This window comes from Chamaea fasciata, unplaced genomic scaffold (assembly GCF_029207755.1).
Source record: "Chamaea fasciata isolate MVZ Bird 193981 ecotype frontalis unplaced genomic scaffold, bChaFas1.0.hap1 SCAF_6, whole genome shotgun sequence".
NCBI classification, from domain to species: domain Eukaryota; kingdom Metazoa; phylum Chordata; class Aves; order Passeriformes; family Sylviidae; genus Chamaea; species Chamaea fasciata.
Window position 1 is genome coordinate 109,896 of NW_027094091.1, and position 7,393 is coordinate 117,288.

A 7,393-nucleotide genomic window follows, 5' to 3' on the forward strand; every position below is an offset into this window, starting at 1 on the left:
CACAAACCAAACAGAAATCTACTACAGGTGTTGACTTTGAAAGTAATATTCCTAGTATATCTGGTTACATGATTAAAACCCACACATACATTAATGGTCACGGAGGGAAAGCTTGTCAGAGGAGAAAACAGCCATTTTGGTAACACACTTTCATACACCTGCAGAAAAAGCAGAATTAGCACAGGCAGGTCCCACAGCTGCCCCAGCTAGAATTGCTCCACATTGAAACAGCCCTGGTCCCTCAGACCCTGCTCTGTTGTGAACTCTGCTACCACAGTACAGACTGCTGGGCACAAGATTCATCCCTGAGAACCATCACACTGAGATCCTTGAACGTTCCAACTTCAATGTGAACATTGTAGGAACCTTCTTCATTCCATTCTGTAGTACAGCAAAAAGACAAATTGCTTACCTATCCTCTGTATTTACAAAAGAGTGAACAAAGTTTAAACAAGCCTTGTGGTTTGAGGTACACTGTCTGTTCCAAAAGTCTAACTTCAGATCCAGATGAAATGAACATCACAAACAGATCAATGAACAAGCGATGCACGGGGCACTGTGAGCTTGGACCTGCAATTAACGCAACCTCTGCTGCTGTATTGACAGAGATATTGGAAAACTTGGGCTTAAAGATCTCATGAGAGAGTGCAAAATCTATCTAATGCTGTTTGTAGAAGGTATCAATGCCATTACTTAAAGGTGTGGCTCAATAAGGAGCAAAATCAATAAAGCCCACAAAATGCTTGGGGTTTCCATGTTGAGTTTTTCTTTTAAAAAACTTTGGCTATGTAAAGTGTATTTCTGTAATTCAGGTGAGTTCAGCCTTGGCTTGAATGGCTTCATTTAGTCTGTGTAAATATTATCAGAAAGTGACCTTTAGCATCCATCAGCATGAGATTAAGTCCCCTGCTGCCCAAAAACTGGTTCCCAGTGCCTCTGAACCATATTTAACTTATGTTTAACTCACCCAGGAAGGAGGGTGAAGGGTTTCACTCTAAAAGAGCAAACTGGAAACTCTGAAATAACTCACAATGAAACATGATTTAATGGAGAGGCAGCTGTGCATCTCCTCCAGGATGGGTTTACGCCACGAAAGGATGAAACTAAAGAGCAGCTTAAGCCCCCATTTCATGACTTTATGGCACTTTCCAGTGCCTAAAGCTGCTCCAAGAGAGCTGGAGAGGGTCTTTGGACAAGGATGTGGAGGGACAAGGGGAAAGGGCTTCACGCTACCAGCAGGTGTAGATTAGCTGTTAGGGAGAAATTCTTCCCTGTAAGGATGGTGAGGCAAAGAAACGGTGGCTGGCCCTGGATCCATGGCAGTGTCCAAGGCCAGGGTGGATGCGGCTTGGGGGACCCTGGGCTAGGGTAAGGTGTCTCTGCCCATGGCAGGGGTTGTAACTGGGTGATCTTTAAGGTCTCTTTCAACACAAATCATTCTGTGATTCTATAATTCTATTTACTGAGGCAGATCAAAGAGTTGAGCTTCCTTGAGACTGAAGATTTAATTAAAGGACATCTTGAAAAAAAATCACAAGTATTTTAAAGGTATCAAACCAAAATATTTTAACATTTTAAGAGTGAGGCCTTTTCATTTTTCATTTTAGAAGGGCTTCTTACTTCAGTCTCTTATGTACTGAAAAAGAAAACAGTCAAAATAGAAACAGAACATTTTGATTGACCAGAAGTCTTGAGGGATTTTCAGTGGTTCTCTCCAGCAGAGGTTGTAATGTTTTCTCTGGCTCAGAACAAGGACCTGCTTTGGAATTGTGGCATTTCTCATGATGCTGTGCCCTCCCTGTAACCCACCAGTGATTAGAGATGATTTACGTACAGGGTGTGAGTGAAACATGGTGAGGAACAACATGCAGTCATTTAAGGCAGGAAATAGGATATTTTCTCTCATTTCTCTGCGACCAGTGACAGGACTTGAGAGAATGAATGGAGCTGTGTTAGGGCAGGTTTAGGTGGATATCAGGGAAAGGTTCTTTCCCCAGAGGGTGGTCAGACACCGAGCAGGCTGCTAGGGAATGGGCATGTCCCCACAGCTGCCAGAGCTCCAGGAGTATTTGGACAACGCTCTCAGACACAGGATGGGGTTTTTTGGGGTGTCCTGTGCAGAGCCAGGGGACTCAGTGATCCTGATGGATTCCTTCCAGCTCAGGACATTCTGTGCTTCTATGATTGATTTCATCTAATCAAGACAATAATAGTCCAGAACATTTGGCTTCTCATCTTCAGCTTTCAGAAACAACGTGGAGATCTGTCAACACTGTCAAGGCCTAGAGTAATTGAGGAATGGTTAGGGTTGGAACAGACCTGAAAGATCATCTCATTACACCCCCTGCCATGGGCAGAGACACCTTCCAGTAGACCAGGTTTCTCCAAGCCCCACTGTCCAGCCTGGCCTGGGACACTTTCAGAGATAGGGCAGCCACAGCTGCTCTGGGCAACCTGTGCCAGGGTCTCACCACCCTCACAGGGAACAATCTCTTCCCAATATTCAATCTAATCTTGCCCTCTCTCACTTTAAACCCAGCTTTAAACTGGAAGTTTAAACTGAGCCCTCAGCTTCAGGCAGAAGCAGTGCAGCCCACAATGTTCCCTAACAAAATGCTGAAGCAATGGACCTCTACAAGCTCAGGGGATACAGTTTAAGAAATTTGGTGTCCCAGACTTGGTTCATGGGGCAACAAATTTCCTCCCTTCTTTGTTCCAGTCACCTGCTTCTCAGGATCTTGGCCATGATGTGGTCCTCATGTATTTTCTTCCTGTTAGACTGAGCAAATAAGAAAAGCAATTCAACCGCCCTGATTTTTGATTTTTTTTTTCTTTCTTTTGAACAGTCTTGATGCTACCTGCATTGCAGTTCTGCAAGTTAATCTCGTGGATGTGTGTTCACACACAGGATCAGTATCATTACAATCTGCACAAGAAAACCAATTCAGTGCAGACAGGAGGGAGGCTCAGGGGGGAAACACAGCCAGAAATTGATTGACTCAAGTCTGTGTATCAAAAGCACTGGAGAGAATCCCATCAATAAGATATAAACCACAGAACACCTTTACCTCCCTCCCTTCTCAAGGATTTGATGTGTGAATATAAAACACATGAAGGTTACAAGAAAGGCAGTTGGTACCTCTGTGTTGCGGTATAAGGAGGAAAAGAGGCAGAGAAAACAGCAGTAGGAGAAGAAAACAGGGAGATCAAAGGAACTTTGGAGAGAATTACAGAATATTTTAGGTTGGAAAAGCCCTCTGAGATCAGCAAGTCCAGTTTCTATCCCAGCATTGCCAAGGCCACCACTAACTCACATCTCGAAGTGCCACGTGCACACAGCTTTTACATCTCTCCAGGGCAGGTGGTGGAGTTTGTGCCGGGGCTGGACAAACCTTTCCAGGAAGAAACTTTCCCTAATAACCAACCCAAACCTTCTCTGGAGCAATTTGATGCTGATTCCTCCAGAGTGGATAAAAGAGATAGCGAAGGATTGTGGCTCACTCTTGCAGGGACAAATACCTACGGATGTGAGAAGGCACCTTCATCACTCCTGCTCCAGCTTTGTGCCTCCTGCTCACCAGGAAAACTGTCTTTCCAAATTGTGGGGTGCCACAAAGAATCCACAAACCTGGGGGATGTGAAGTACAGGAAGGAAGGAAGGGAAAAGCTGAAGGACAGCAAGTGAGCGTTTTTCCAACCTCCTCTTCTTGATCACCCAAGAAAGAAAAGCTGGGTTGAAATCTCTCTGTGGAATTTGCTTATGGAGCTGGTTACAGCCAATGTGAATTAAGATTCACTTACTTTGATGAGCACAGCATTCAGCAGGGGCAGCAAAAAGACATGAGAATCTTTAAGCCTCTTGCCTCTTCATCAGTACTGCCAGGAGGATTCCAGCCATAGACATGACTTGGATTAGGTTTAATGTGGAGGAGAGCCCGTGAATGGCACAAACAATATTCACATCAATGAAGACGGGGATGGGATTGATCTGAGGAGTGACAGGTGGCAAAGAATGAGTGCTGAAAGTTTTGGTTGTGTAAGATGTGAAAGAAATATCAGGTAACAAAGAAACAAATAAACAGATAAGAAAGAAATATCAGATAAACAAAGAAGCAAAAAGCTGATGAACTGGATGCTACATTTGGGTGAAAACCACAGCAATAATCCCCACCCGTCCATCAGACCTTTCTAGGTGAGAAAAACCAGACTGAAAAGGAATCTGAACCAAGTAATTGCATGTTTTATCTCCTCTTTTCATTCTTCTTCATTAAAGAAAAAGGACCAAAAAGCAATAATAACCTCCTTTGTCTTATCCTGCAAAATACTTTGCCTTCCCAAATCCATGAAAATGAAATTCCTTTTTCTCCTAAAGCTCTCTACCAGCTTTTTTGTCTCCAGTGCAAGAGAGGGTTGAGTGCAATAACGTCCAGATGCACCTGATCAGTGCCTAAGCTGAGGACATGGAGCTTTCTCTGGAATAGGCTGCATGGAGCAATTACCACTTCACCAATCTCTAAGACAGTAAAATTTGTCTGGGGCATGAAAAAAGGAGATGGAAAAAAAGAGACTCATGTCTTCAATTCAGCAAAGTGATGGCTCTCAATTAGCATAGAATAAAAGTTTCTTGAGATTTCAGCTTTATCCTCCATATCTCCACAATGCTGAATGAGCAGAACGCAGAAATTCAAGACACATTAGTTGTCCACCTGGGTTTTGCTCCTCTTGGATACTTGGGACTGGGGTATTTTTTAACCCAGGTATTAAAACCTTTATGAATACAGCATATTATCTGTCTGTGCGCCTTCAGGCATTTTCTGTTCCTTTTTTTGCTTTTAAAGCAATTAATCTTGCAACTGCTCATCATTTTCAGAGCCAGTCTTACAACTCTGGAGAATGTGTGAAAATTGGAGAAACTGGAGTGAGGCAGTGGCAGAGGAGCTGAGGATTCACTCTTCCCACCAGTGGGGGTTGGCAGGATGGGACCATCCTCAGTGGGATGTTTTCTGGGGTATTCTATTGGAAATTGCAAGTTCCCGTGCTGGGACTCTCATCCCTCTCTTGGAGAGCTGCTCCTGGCTGTTAGAAAATGCATTTTCCATGTCAGTCTGTTCTTCCTAATATTAATGCCATTATTCTCATCTCTCTCATCTATGCCACCCCTGAATCATTCATTTCTTGCTTGCAGCCCTAGTCTGCGTCCTAAGTGCCAAACAGAAAATTGTGCTGCTTTCTTCTCTCTTGTCAAAATACTCTAAAAATCAAAATCTTAATTTACTTCTAGGCTTGTCAGCAATGTTTCACTTCACATAAAACCACTTGGGCCCCTATAGATCATAAAAAGAGCGCAGGCCTTCGTAGCCTTCCCACTTACATGTCTCCTAGCAGGAGTCATGGAGCAGGGTGCTGCCTTGGAGGCCTGTCCAGGGGGATCCAGACTCACAGACAGAGGCTGGAGATGGGGGAATGCTTTTCTCCGTCTCTCTGCCCACATCAGGGCAATTTTGTGTGAGTAACGAAAGAGAGAAAGAGAAGGGTTCTTCATTTTTTTCTCTGTTCTGAGTGAATGTTCTGTACTATCAGCTCGAGCTGTTCCCAGCGTCACCTGAGTGATTACTGAAGTGCTTCACACTCGGCTGAACAGCTCGATCAGGACACCACAGAGCCCTGAACCATGCCAAGATACCAGCCAGCCTTGTTGCTATGGCAGGGGAGAAGTGGTTCAAGTTTAAGCAGTGATGCATGGATTTTAAGGACTCTCAGACTGTCCCAATGGGCTAAAGCTTGGGCTTGAAGGTATCCTGTGGGTCTGCAGGCACAGGATGGTGAAGCCACTGACATTTCCAGTAAAACAGGGCTTCACCAGTTCCTCCAGCAATCCCTCTGCCCAGATTCTGCAGGATTTTTGCCTGGCAAAAATAATTTGGATTGAATTTGTAAATAGTCTGGGATCTTGATTTCGACAAATTCTCATTGCTGAGAAAGCTTCTCCTGGCTCCAGTACAGCTTGTGGAAGATGGGCTGCTCCAAATACCGTCATGGGGAGTTGCAAAGCCTCCTGAGCAGTGTGGAAGGAGAGCCCGTGGCTCAGATGGGACTTCACACCACAGGGAGGTCGGAGCCAATTCACTTGGAGAGCTGAAGATCTGCTCAGTTGGAAGGTGCTACAGATCCAGCCTGATGAGTGACATACATCCAGCTCTGACAGGAAGCTCAGAAGCGGATAATGTGGAACTGCCAAGAAGGCCAGTGGCCCCTGGGCTGTGCCAGCTCTGGGGTGGCAGCAGGGCCAGGGCAGTGTCCTTGTCCCCTGGGCTGGCCCTGCTGGGACGCCTCCAGTGCTGGGGCAGCTCTGGAGAGCCCTGGAGGGGCTGGAGCGTGTCCAGGGAAGGGAAGGGAGCTGGGAAAGGGCTGGAGGATTCCTGAGGGAGCTGGGAAAGGGGCTGGAGAATTCCTGAGGGAGCTGGGAAAGGGGCTGGAGAATTCCTGAGGGAGCTGGGAAAGGGGCTGGAGAATTCCTGAGGGAGCTGAGAAAAGGCTGGAGAATTCCTGAGGGAGCTGGGAAAGGGCTGGAGAATTCCTGAGGGAGCTGGGAAAAGGCTGGAGAATTCCTGAGGGAGCTGAGAAAAGGCTGGAGAATTCCTGAGGGAGCTGGGAAAGGGGCTGGAGAATTCCTGAGGGAGCTGAGAAAAGGCTGGAGAATTCCTGAGGGAGCTGGGAAAGGGCTGGAGAATTCCTGAGGGAGCTGGGAAAGGGGCTGGAGAATTCCTGAGGGAGCTGAGAAAAGGCTGGAGAATTCCTGAGGGAGCTGGGAAAGGGGCTGGAGAATTCCTGAGGGAGCTGGGAAAGGGGCTGGAGAATTCCTGAGGGAGCTGGGAAAGGGGCTGGAGAATTCCTGAGGGAGCTGGGAAAGGGCTGGAGAATTCCTGAGGGAGCTGGGAAAGGGGCTGAGCCTGGAGAAAAGGAGGCTCGGGGGGGACCTGGTGGCCCTGCACCAGTCCCTGCCAGGAGGGGACAGCCGGGGGGGATTTGGGATCTGCTCCCAGGGAACAGGGACAGGAGGAGAGGGAGCGGCCTCAGGCTGGCCAGGGGGGGTCAGGGTGGATTCTGGGGAAATTAGGGAAAGGGTTGTCCAGCCCTGGCACAGCTGCCCAGGGCAGTCGTCCCCATCCCTGGGGGGGATTTAAAAGCCATGTGCATGTGGCACTTGAGGATATGGCTTAGTGATGGTCCTGGCAGTGCTGGGGTAGCAGCTGGACTCAGTGGTCTTGGAGCGGTTTTCTGACCTGAATGAGTCTGTTGTTTTACTGTTTGTGATAGGAGTACATCCTGGGGAAACCCCTGGCAACTGAGATGTGATTCCACAGCTCTTCAGGAAAAGGACTTGCTGCATGGA